Source organism: Gekko japonicus, unplaced genomic scaffold, assembly GCF_001447785.1.
Source record: "Gekko japonicus isolate JY-2015 unplaced genomic scaffold, Gekko_japonicus_V1.1 scaffold811, whole genome shotgun sequence".
Lineage (NCBI taxonomy): Eukaryota > Metazoa > Chordata > Lepidosauria > Squamata > Gekkonidae > Gekko > Gekko japonicus.
Window position 1 is genome coordinate 226683 of NW_015164208.1, and position 13139 is coordinate 239821.

The following is a 13139-nucleotide window of genomic DNA, read 5'->3' on the forward strand; positions in this document are numbered from 1 at the left end:
TCAAGACGGGAGAGGCAGACCACCGGGGAAAGGTTAATGGAGGGAAGCAGAGGAAAATATTTCAACACCCCCTACAAAGATACACAGGGGAACATTCAGGGCTAGACCTCAAAGGTTGGAGAGGGAAAGGAGAACAGGGGAAGGAAAGACAGAATTTCATAATGCATTGATCCATGCTATACAAATCAGCTCTGATTTCAGTATCAAGGGAACCTCATATCAAAAGTATCACTGAACAAGAAGAAGAAGAGAGAAAAGATTGGCTTTATACCCTGCCCTTCACTACCCAAAGGAGTCTCAGAGTGGCTTACAATCTCCTTTCCCTTCCCCTCCCCACAATAGGCACCCCATGAGGTAGGTGGGGCTGAGAGAGCTCTCTCCAGAACTGCCCTTGAGAGAACAGCTCTGAAAGAACTTATGACTGACCCAAGGACACACCAGCAGCTGCATGTGGAGGAGTGGGGAATCAACCCCGGTTCTCGCAGATTAGAGTCCACACTCTTAACCACCGCACCAAACTGGCTCACTACTTAAGAACTATCATGCAAACCCACATCATAGGTCCATCGGCATCTTCCTGGCCAACAACGACCACCTAGATGTTACAAGAAAATTCACATGTAGGTCACGATAGAACTATGAAAGGAAGACATGATTGCACTGCATGTTGATCCATACCATAACACCCTGCTCCAACCTAGACACGGAGAAAACATCCTTGAACACACCTACAGAACCAGACCTATACGGAGCTTCAACTCCTAAACATAATGAAATGTTGCATTAGACCCTGGCAGTGGTCCATTAGCATCCTTTCTAAGACAGTTTCAGACGGTCTGCAGTAGAAAAGCCAGATTCGTCAGATGGGAGCGTTGACTCTTGAAAATTCCTACCCTGAAAATTTTGTTGCTCTCTAAGGTGCCAGTGGACTCAACTCTAGCTTCTAAAGGCAGTGGCCATCTAAAATATCACAATGAAAGTCACAAGGAAGTTATGACAACATTGTCAATCCCAATATCACCATCTGATGGCAATGAGTACCATAGTTTGAGCGGACCAGTAGTCTTCAATATAGTCAGTCCTTAGATTCATTCTTCACCGCATTCTGCACTATGGGTTGCACTTTTTTAATTTTAAGGCATCTTTTCCTCATTCTCCCCCAATCCTCTCTGTCCCTCTCCATCTCTCTCTTTCCACAACATTGAATAAGAAAATGGTGCCACTGATGAGACTCACTGGAGGTCAAGGGGATATCCAGCTGAAAACTAATGTACCAGGGAATGAATAAATGATGCCTCTTCTTGAACATCTCAGGCTAAACAACCAGAACAAATACATGCATACATGTCCCACATCAACTCTCAGATATGGGACAGGTCACAGCTGTTCCTCATTTTCACCGGTCTTCACGGAAATTGTGAGAAAAAGGTCATCGTTACCCCAATTTTTCCAATGAGGACATAGAATCATAGAGTTGGAAGGGACCTCCAGGGTCATCTAGTCCAACCCACTGCAAGATTCAGGAAATTTACCAATACCTATGCTCCACACTCACAGTGACCCCTGCTCCATGCCCAAAAGATGGCTAAACCCCCCCCCACACACACACACCTCCAGGATCCCTGGCCAAACCGGTCTGGAGAAAAAAATTGCTTCCTGACCCCAAAGTGGTGACCACCCAGCATTTCCCTGGGTGAGTAAGGAAGGGCCATGAGAACTAAGCACCAGGGCTATTTTTGGGCAGGAACGCACAGGAACAGAGTTCCGGCTGGCTCCTGAGTTGGCCACACCCAGCAGGAACTCATTAGCATAATAGGCCACACCCAACAGCAGAAACTCATTAAGATTGGCTACATTAGGGGTGTGTGGCCTAACATGCAAAGGAGTTCCTGCTACAAAAAAGCCCTGGGTTTTCTGTCAGATGACCATCTAGCCTCTGTTGGACTCTGCTATACAACCACTCAACCAAAGCTAAAACTTGAGGTACATCGGTAACTTGAGCAACATTCCATCACTGAATACAATGGGAGAGGCATGAATGTCCTTTGGATATAATGGGAGCCATGAATGCAATTGACTTACATGGACTCCACTGAAATACATTGCAGCACACACAAGTTGCAATGAAAATGTGGAATGGATTGCAAGAAACCCACCCTGGGCCTAGAATGATAGCTTCCAGAGTGGAATGACAATCCCTGGGAGTAGAATTATGGTCCCTGGGCCCAGATAAAGTACTCTGGGACTGGAATCAGTGCTCCAGGCAGAGGTCATTTCGGGGGGGATCGCGGGGGATTGCAGTTCCCCCGGGGGAGGTACGGGGGGCGGGGCACATGACGAAGCCCCGCCCCCTGCTTCCGGCCGCCCTGCTTCCGGCCCTCATTCAGCCAGGAGGAGGCAGGAGAAGAGGGAGGGGAAGTTGCTTCCTCCCTGCCTTTCCCCACCCCTGCCTGCCTGTGGCCAGGGAGGGCCTTCGCGGGGCTTCCTTGCACTCCCGCCAGCCTTGCAGGTCCACCGCCAGGCCCCTCATGGGGCTTGGCAGTGGAGCTGCAAGGCCGGCGGCGGTGGCCGGGACCGTTGGGGGCGGGGTGTGTGGCCTTATGACATACTTCCGGTGATGTCAGGGGGTGTGGCATATGCTAATGAGTTATGCTAATGAGTTCCCCTAGCTCTTTTTTTATGAAACGACCCCTGGCTCCAGGGGCTGTCATTCCAGTCACAAAGCAGTTTATATGGTCCCAGGGACATAAGAACATAAGAGAAGCCAATGTTGGATCAGGCCAATGGCCCATCTAGTCCACCATTCTGTCACACATCTAGTCCATCATTCTACTTTGAGGGGTGTCATTCTAGTCCCTGAGCATAGATTCCAGTCCCAGGGGCCATCATTCCAGTATGAGGCTGTCGTCCCAGTCCCAGAGAAGTTTCTCTATATCATTTCCACATTTTTATTGCAACTTTGGTGTGCTGCAATATATTCCAACGGAGCCCGTGCATTTCAGTTGGCATTTCTGGCTCCCATTACATCCAATGGGCCTTCAGGTAGCAGGCCTCTCCCATTGTTCCCAATAGGCATTCTTGTCATTTGTTTTAGTACATCCCTTCCTTCACAGATCTCCCCCCACTTCCTATCCTTCTGACACTATTTCCTTTGGGGGACTTTCAGGGATGCTAGACTGCCCCACCACCAAATGATGCCAAAATTGCTGTGGAGTGGTTGCTGCCTGTCCTTTAAAAGAAAGCAAACTGGACCAAGAGTTAGAATCCTAGGGGCCCCTGAAAAGCAGCCCCCACAGAGCACTGAGTGAGGAGGAACAGCAACTCTCTGCAGCTTGTCATCAGAACTGATTGGCTGGTAGTGCTCTATACTCCTCCCTTGCAAGGATCTGATTGGAAGGGAGAAATGCCATTGCCCATGAAATCAATGCAACCAAGAAAAGGACAAGGCACACTGCTTTCCTGGTAAGCCTACGAACTCAGAAACAAACAAATTCCCACAGTTTGTTTTGGGGAGGAGAATGTCATTACCTCTCTAGCCATTTGCATGTATATTTTCAGCTTGGCAATTTCATTATGCACACTCTTAGTGGACAACAAGGTGGATCTGGGTAAATACAGACCAATGGAGGCACAGCAAATGTTTCTTCATTACAGACTATCAGCACACCCAGAAATAACAACCAGCAAGTAGCTTGCAGAAGGAAAGAGGTCCTGCTCGGAGAATCCACAAAATCACCTCTGCTTTTCACCCCTAAGGGCCAAACTAGTCTGATAAGAGATGCACTGTGCCCTGCCAGTGTTTTTTCCCAGGGAGCACTCACTGGAGAAGATCCTGATGCTAGGAAAGACTGAAGGTAAAAGAAGAAGGAGATGACAAAGGACGATATGGTTAGACAGTGTTATCGATGCAACGGACATGGAGTTGAGCAAACTCCAGAGGACGATGGAGGACAGGAGGGCCTGGAGTGATGTGGTCCATGGGCGAGTCAGACTCGACTGTGCGACTGAACAGCAACAAAAAGTAACTCTCTGGGATCTCAGAGGAAGTCCCCCCCCCATTTCCTCACACCTGATATCTGCCATCTTTTATGTTACTTTAGAGGTTGTGTTCTGGGGTTTTTTTTTAACTGGATGCGCCAGGGACTGACCATGGGACTTTCTGCTTGTGAAACAAGGCCTACACCACTCAGCAACAGTCCTTCTGATAGCCAAATGGACATCATTTTGAACATGTGAAGTTGTCTTTCAGTATAATTATACTTACTGGTATAAGTAACTCTGTAACATATCCTGAGTTAGCCCTGTGGCCCATCTAGTTCTGTACTGTCTACACTGACTGGCAACTGCTCTTCAAGGTTTCAAGCGGACAAAGGTCTTTCCCAGCACCTGCTCCTTAAGAACCTATGAAATGGAAACACCAGGATTTGGATCAAAATCCTGCATGAAATACATGTGCTCTGCTGCGAGGGGCCGTGGTTCAGTGGTAAAGCATCTGCTTGGCATGCAGAAGGTCCCAGGTTCAATCCCCAGCATCTCCAGCTGAAATGATCAGGTGGTAAGTGAGGTGAAGGATCTATGCCTGAGACCCTGGAGAGCCACTGCCAATCAGAGTAGACTCTGATGGACAAATGATGTGATTCAGTATTATAAGGCAGTACACACATGCTCTGCTGTGAGGGGCTGTGGCACAGTGGCAGAGCATCTGCTTGCCATGCAGAAGATCCCAGGTTCAATCTCCGGCATCTCCCACTAAAATGACAAGTGGTAGGTGATGTGAAAAGCCTCTGCCTGAGACCCTGGAGAGCCACGGCCAATCAGAGCAGACCTTGATGGATCAATGATGGGATTCAGTATAAGGCAGCTTCTTATGCGTTCATGCCACTGAGCCACAGCTCTTAAAATTGGGATAGGAAGAAGGCTGGAGGGCCAATTCGAAGAAACGTCACAGGTGCAACCTGGCCCGTGGTCTGTGGTTCAGAACAGCAGTTTCTTGACATTTACACCTGGCAAGGGTATTGGGAGCCACTTGGGACCCTCCGGTTGCCTGAGGGGAAGTAAAATCTCAAGAATCCAGCCTGCTCTCTTGCCGTAGCAACAGGGTCTATATGTGTCGCCGGAAGGTATCACCTGCCTAATTAGCACACAACAAAGGCTGCTGTGAATTATAGAGATGGCGGAAGTTGGGAGGGAATGTTGGGATGCTCGTTAGCACTGTGTAGCTCCAGGGGACAGGCGAGTGGAAAAAATGCTGAGAAGGAAAGAAAAGGTTCAAAGCGTGGGGCAAAGATTTCGCCTCCCGGGGAACAGGAGTCTCCACGGGCATTCGTGGGGCTAACCAGAGAGGAGTTGAGGAAGGAGAAGCCGTCGGAGGAAATTAAATACTCCACCTTCCAACTGCCACGGTGGCCAGAGGGCACAGGGGAAAGAAATTAGTTCAGCGCACCACCTTGGGGGCTGCCGTTTGATTCCAAGGCAGAGGAATTAAACACAAAAACAGAAGGAGGAGGCAGAGAAAAATGCAGGACGGCACTTCCGACCCACATGGAAATGCCGGGAAACGTCAGCTGCAGCCTGGCATTTGCCAGCTGGTTCTTGCCCGTGGCCCAAATCCCCTTTTTTGTGATCAGCTCCAGGTAGGAGGTAGAAGCAGAGTGGGATTGAAACCGTGGTTTTAGCTTGCCCTTGCTCCCTTTCTCTGATTATTCACTTTTTTCCCAGCATCACCCAAGAGGTACCATCTGCTCAGTGCCACCCACAGCCTGATCTGTCAGCCGGTGGCTTTTTCCACACATGCTCGCGTCAACATTTTTCTATTCCGAGCGTCGCCTTCTTTGCTGCTGGGTCAGCCTCCTCCTTGCATGATTTACTGACTTTAACACTTCCATTGCTGGGGGCATGGGCTGTGCGTGCGCGAGGAACTTGCAGAACACTCAAAGGGAAAGCAGTTCTAAAAATGGGAATGACTTAAAGGGATGCTTCACACAAGACGTTCTGTACCCTGGAGTCACTGCTGTATGTGAATTCAGTATTGAAACCATTGCTTGTTTGTTTGTTTGTCTATTCAACTCCTAGACCGCCCTCCCCTGGAAGCAGGGCTCAGGGCGGTGGACAACACTTCCAATACAACACTTGTAATCATTTTAAAAACTGTTGAACCAAAGGCAGTAAACAGTACAATAGCAGTAGCAGAAGGCACTTAAAATGGACCAGTTTGTATCTTTACCCAGGAGGGAGGGAACCGGGATAGACAGAAAACCGTTGCTGTCCTCAACCATAAACTCAGTGGAACATCTCTGTCTTAAAGGCCCCACAGAATTGTACTCAGGGCTATTTTTGGGCAGGAACGCACAGGAACAGCGTTCCGGCTGGTTCCCGAGTTGGCCATGCCCAGCAGGAGCTCATTAGCATAACAGGCCACACCCAACAGCAGAAAGTCATTGGGATTGGCTACAATTAGAGATGTGTGGCCTAACATGCAAAGGAGTTCCTGCTACAAAAAAAAGCCCTGGGTTTTGACAACAAACAAGGTAAACAGAATAACAAGAAAAAGGTGGGTGTGGCTGGATAACCACACTTCTGGTAACATGGGGGTGCGTCCTAATGTGCTAATGAGCTGTGCTGGCAGGGGCATGGCCTAATATGCTAATGAGGTTCTGTTGTTGGGTGTGGCCTATTATGCTAATGAGTTCCTGCTGGGCTTTTTCTACAAAAAGAGCCCTGATTGTACTAAGTCCCGCAGGGCATGAATGTCATTCGGCAGAGAGTTCCACCAGGTCGGCACGAGGGCCGAGAAAGCCCTGGCTCTCCTTTAGGACGGCCGGATATTTTTCAGGCCAGGGATCACCAGCAGGTTCTTCTCTCCTATGGCTCTTCAGGGGGTAATACCTTGGCCTCAAACCATTTAGGGCTTTGAAGGTTAGTACCCAAACCTTGACAAGGGGTTGTGGTGGCTCAAGTGGTTAAGGCGCCAAACTGCAGACCTGAAGGTTGGTCGTTCAGCAGTTTGAGACCCGAGTGCTGCATGACGGAGTGAGCTCCTGTCTCTGGCCCCAGCTCCTGCCAACCTAGCAGTTCGAAAGCAAGAAACTGCAAGTAGATAAATAGGTACCACTTTGGTGGGAAGGTAACAGCATTCCGTGCGCCTCGGCGTTTAGTCATGCCGGCCACATGACCACAGAAATGTCTTTGGACAGCGCTGGCTCTTCGGCTTGGAAACGGAGATGAGCACCGCATTCCTAGAGTCAGATTGGACTGGCTTTCGAGCAAGGGAAACCTTTACCTTTACTTACCCAAACCTTGAATCTGATCTGGTATGGTATGCTATTTTGATAAAATGTTGGTTGATGAACTCTTGGGATGGTCCAGCAGGGGTTGAGCTGGTTGGGGGGGGGTCTCGTTTCAGAATCTGTAAGGACCGGGCTTTCAGTCAAATGGGGCCAGAATTGCGTATCACTGTCTAGCAAAAGTCAAGTTCAAGAAGGAGGAGGTAAAGATCAGGATCAGAAACTGGTAACAGTCTGAGACAGGAAGAAAATTCAGAAGGACAAGGAAGGGCTCAAGTTTCAAAGACCATGGTGTGGAGAGGATGTGGGGGGGGAAGTGTTGTTTCCAAAATCATCCTTGATTTGATTTCAGTTGTCTGGATTGTGGAACTGAATTATATGCATTTCCCTTTTGCCCATTATCAATAGGTGCATGTCAGTTTGGGAGGGGAAGAAGGAATATGCAATAAAAATGCATCATCTAGGCATGCGTAATTATGTATTTTACCCCCCACTGCTTTTCATTTGTGTCCATGGGAGGTGAAACTATCTTCACACAAACCACTTCTCTTTTGGTACTTCATACCCATTTTTCATTATTGCATGCTATTTTGACATTATAGATAGATCAGGAGACCATTTTAACAGTGATGTTTCCATTGGATATTGTTAATACCGTTGCGGGGAAAGGACAAGTGCACTTGGAGACATCATAAAAGAAACCTGAACTTTTAAGATGAACCAAAAGGGACCACTGCTTTCACACACACTAAATAACATACTTTCAATCCACTTTCAATGTACTTTGAAACTGGATTTTACTGTGTGAAATGGAAAAAACCACTTGTGAACGGTCATGGATTGACACTGCATTATTTAGCATGTGTGAAAGTGCTTTATCATAATAGAAGTACTCTGGAAGTATGGACTGAAACATACATCAAATATGTATAAAACATGTTCTAAAATGAAAATGAAGTACACATCCACACAAAGGTTGTAACAATTAGCAACAGATAATCAGAAGGAGCTTTTAGGGGGTGAAGCTTAGGGAGGGAGAGTGTTACTGAGATGGTAACATCACCCACCCCACTCCAGGAATTTCTACAGTCTCTCCAGTAAAGACTATAGAGATTAGAGAAATGCCTAGAGTATCACGGACATGATGACCAGAAGAGACGATATGCTTGAAGCAGAATTTCCCCCTTCCCAGCTAGTAAGGGTGGGTAAGCCTAGGAAAGAGTGACACTCGATCAGCCATTCTGAGTGCTTTGGTAGGCTTATATTGCCATCTGCCTATGAGGGACATAGCTCATTCTGCAAGGTCAGTGGTGGCAGAACAGTACTGGAGGTGCAGGAGACATGGTGTCAGAGCTTGTCTGCTGGAAACTCCAGTGTGAGTCCCAGGCTACGGTCAGATGTGCAGTTCGATCCACTGTTGCCTCACCTCTAATTGAGCCAGGCTATTTTGTAACAGAGAACCATGATCAAACTCACCCCTTTTAGCACTCTTCAAAGTGCCATTGGCCATTTTTTAAAAGTTTGTCCTTGAGCATGCCCACAAGCGCTGATGAGCCTGCTGGAACATGTAGTTCATGGGGCCATCGGCCATTTTTTTTAAAAAAGTGTGTCCTCTGAGCATGCACACAAGCACTGATGAGCCTGCCATCCTCTCTCTCTAAACCAGGGGTGGTCAAACTGTGGCTCAGGAGCCACATGTGGCTCTTTCACACATATTGTGTGGCTCCCAGCAGGGCAGCTGCGGAAGCGAAGGGGAGCCATGCCCTTCCTTCCTTCCTTCCTTCCTTCCTTCCTTCCTTCCTTCCTTCCTCTTTCTTTGTCTCTCTCTCCCGCTTTTTTCCCACCTCTTTCCTTCTCACTCTCTCTCTGTGTCTGACAAATAAATATCATTAGCAAACAAATAAATATCATTGGACAAATAAATATCATTATCAATATCAGTTTTTACCTCTTTTGCTCTTATTTTTGGCAGTCTCATTTAATGTTAATAAAAAGCAAATTTGCATATTTTTAAATAAAAACGTGTTTGTAATATCTGTTCATGTCTTGCGGCTCTCAAACGTCTGACGTTTATTCTATGTGGCTCTTACGTTGAGCAAGTTTGGCCACCCCTGCTTAAACCTTTCAATTAACCCCTTCCCCAAAGCACAGGAAAAAGCTGAAGTACAGAGGTGTCTTTCTTTGAAAGTTTTTATAACGAAAACAAAGTTTTGAGCAGCTCCCATGGGAGAGGGAGGGAGGGAGAGAGAGAGGTGTGAATATGCAATTATGCGCACATTGGTAAAAAATGGCAGCTGGAAAACAAGAGACCAGTCAGACCTGCCTGACCGCTTGGGTGTGCAACAAAGCAATCAGACCACAGGAAATCCATTTTGGAATCAGCTCGAACCAACAGGACTGGACTTTCACAGGCACCAAAGAAACACGCAGTAAAGGGGGGGCAGGACTCAGACAACTGGGGAACGGCAGACAGATGTTGCTCTCTGATCATGCATTTTAAACCCATAAAGGAACAGCAGTGGCAATGGATCATACTGCACATCTGATCACAGCCCCACTTATCTTTCCCTCCATAGCTGTTCCACATGGCAAAGGTTCTCCATGTTGTTCTCCTCACCACTGCCAATGTAGAGGCCAGGCCACTGGCAACCAATCTTCCACTGGTGGGAACTGTGTGTGCTCTTTCTCCATCTCCTGTTCTACCTTTCCCCTTTCACACATGCGCTGCAGCCAGTCCTCGGTGGTTCTCGAGAAGGGGGTCATCACAGCTGCTGCGTGGTGACTCACTGTCCCCATTTCCATCCTTTCCTTCGTGCATGCGCAATGGCGCTTGAATGACTCTATTAGACTTTGAGACAGACGAGTGTCAATCAATCAGCATGATGCTACGGCAATTACCTTTTGAAAAGTCTGTGGGGGTGCAACGGGGGGGGGGAATGCTGGGAAAATGGCACCAGCAGGGGCAGGACCTTTGCAGGTTATGACAACGGGCGCCAGACCTTCCAGACTGTTTGCGACTCTTGGGTTATGTGCTTTTTAAAAAAAAGACTGCAATAAATGAGGTTGGGAACAGAGCCTATTGAGAAAAGCAGAAACCTGGAAACAGGATAATTAGAGCAGAGCCCTACATGGAAATCCCCCTGCAAAAGACCCTCCGGTTGGAAGCCAAGGCAGACAGCACCCTCTGTGGGGCAGAAGGCTGTGTCTGCATGCTCTCTCTTGCTTCCCCCCCCCCCCTGCCTCTTTAAGAGAGATTAAAAAAGCAGTCTTATCTCCGATGCCAAAATGCAGCATGAGTTTTGATAAAAGAAGGGGAGTAAAGGCCAAAGGAAAAACCCGAGACAAGTTTTGCTAACGCAGATATAAAACAATAACGGCTGCTAAGAAGAGATGGATTTGGTGTGACCTTGAGCCAGCTCTTCGTAAGTGGATTGTTCCAGCAGTGAATTAAAAAAAAAATTCACACAAGCATGACATTGACTCTGGTGTTGTCTGCTCGGACCAGTCTGGCCTCCTTTTATGAGTCAGACCTAATTATTTGGCGCAGAGATGATTTTATTGCACAAGTAAAGCTGAGCGGAAGGAATCACCTGTCAGGAAGATGGCCCAGAGCCAGGGCCAGCTCACAAACTGGGAGTACTTCTTCAGCTGTTATTTAGAAAAGAGACAAGCAGGGCTTGGAGTCAAGGTAACCATGTGGTGATTACCAAGTAGGCCTTGTGGGACTGAAAGAGGGAATAAAGCTTGTAGGAGATCGAGCTGGCAAGGAAAATAGCAGACAGCTGATTCGTTCTTGAAAACAGGTTGTGACTTTTGCTCGGATGTCAGAGAAGAGTAGAGCCACAGAAGATCAACAGAATTATTTATTTATTTATTTATTTATTTATTGAATTTATATCCTGCACCTCCCCGCCAAGGCAGGCTCAGGGCAGCTTCTGGATCACCCCAGGATCTCCTCTAGTCTAGCATCCCACTGCCAGATCTTTCGGGGAATAAGCACAGCCTGAAGGTAGAATCCCTCACTTACTTTTTGTTCCCACATCAGTAATGGGGCAACAAAAAGCAAGTGAGGGCACATTTAGATTCATGTGTGTGTGTTATGTGCCATCAGGTCACTTCTGACTTACGGTGACCTCCAAAAGTTCCTATTGTTCACATCATTGTTCAGGTCTTGCAAATGGAAGGCCACGGCTTCCACGTGTGGGTCTTATGACCTTCTGAGCCATCATGGGAAATGATGCCCAGTTTCTGGTATTAACAAATTCTATGAGCGTGACACATTTGTGTTCCAAGCAGGGGAACAACAAACTTTAGAGGCACATGTTCAAAATCTCATTTGTCATTTCGAGCCAGAGAAGAAGACAACCCTAGTCACAGTGGGCATGTGTACAAAATGTCATTAAAGTCCTAAGCCGGTGACAAACTTTTGGGATACTTGCTTGATTCATAAGATAGCCAAGTACTTGTTTTCCAGACCAGGAAACAAAGTCCTTTGTAGGTGTCCAGGAGACTCCTGACTCCAACCAGAACCTGCTGAGTGCTGGACGGCAGGTCACTGCAGCTGATCAGTGGAGACACAAAATGGCTTGGGGGAAGATGAGCTTTGGCTCTGGCTGCAGACTGACCAGCTGCCTGTCTCTTGCAGGGAGAGGCACCATTGTGCGAAGACAGGGAGAGCTGGGGGCATGTTGGCCTCTCCGGGTGGCTTGAAATGGACAGGAAGGTGGTCAGCCAGGAAGGAACCCAGCTACCCTCTGCAGGCAATAGGATTGCCAGATCCCCCCGGGGGTGTGGGGAAACCCCTCCTCGATAGGCACATTCCCTGCCGGTCCGGATTGGGCCACCAGGGGGAACCCCATCCCCAAAGTGTGAGACGTGCCCAGCGTGAAGATGTCACCGGGAGGTGACGTCATCGCATTAGGCATGTTGCAGGGGAATGCTCTATCATTCAAGGGAAAACTCTATGATTGTGGGGGCCCCAACATGCCCGACGCAATGACGTCACTTCCGGGCGATGTCATCGCGGCACGCGCTTTGCCAGACTCCTCCCAGAGAAGTACAGGACTCCCCCCGCTAAAAGGTAATTACAACTTGCAACCCTAGCAGGCCAGTGAAAGGAGGAGGAATACAGAGCTGGGAAACCCTCCCCTTTTATTTCTCAGGCTATTGCAGGCAATAATAGGAAACATTCAAAGGTAGACCAGTGGAGGGCGTCCTCAATCCCCCATCCCAGGTTGGGTTGCCAGCTTCGGGTTGGGAAATCTCTGGAGATTTGCAGAAGGAGCCTGGGAAGGATGGGATTCGGGGACAAGAGGAACCTCAGCGGGGTATAATGCCATAAATTCCACCCTCCAAAGCAGCCATTTTCTCCAAAGGACCTGATCTCTGTAGTTTGGAGGGCAGCTGTATTTCCAGGAGATCTCCAGGTCACACCTAGAGGCTGACAACTCTAGTCACATTAGGCACGTGTGCAAAATGTCATTTAAGTCCTTAGCTGGTGACACACTTTTTGGATACACAGATGCAGGCCGAGCAAGGCAAATTCATACCCCAGTAATTACAAATGTGGGTAGGGCTTCCGACCTCCAGATAGCGGCTGGAGATTTCCTGGGATTATAACTGAACCCCAGGTGACAGAGACCAGTCCCCCTGGAGAAAATGGCTGTTTTGGAGGGTGAATTTTGTGGCATTACACTCTGCTGAAGTCCATCCCCAGGCTCCACCTCCAAAATCTCCAGGCATTTCCCAACCCAGAGAAGAAGAAGAAGAAGAAGAAGAAGAAGAAGAAGAAGAAGAAGAAGAAGAAGAAGAAGAAGAAGAAGAAGAAGAAGAAGAAGAAGAAGAAGAAGAAGAAGA

At 48.0% G+C, this 13139-nt stretch overlaps 1 protein-coding gene across 1 annotated transcript in view; it reads right to left on the bottom strand.

Moving 5' to 3' along the window:
* BRINP1 (bone morphogenetic protein/retinoic acid inducible neural-specific 1) overlaps positions 1-13139 on the bottom strand; it is a 198343-nt gene that overhangs the window by 53054 nt on the left and 132150 nt on the right. The gene's annotated exons all lie outside the window — the stretch shown is intronic.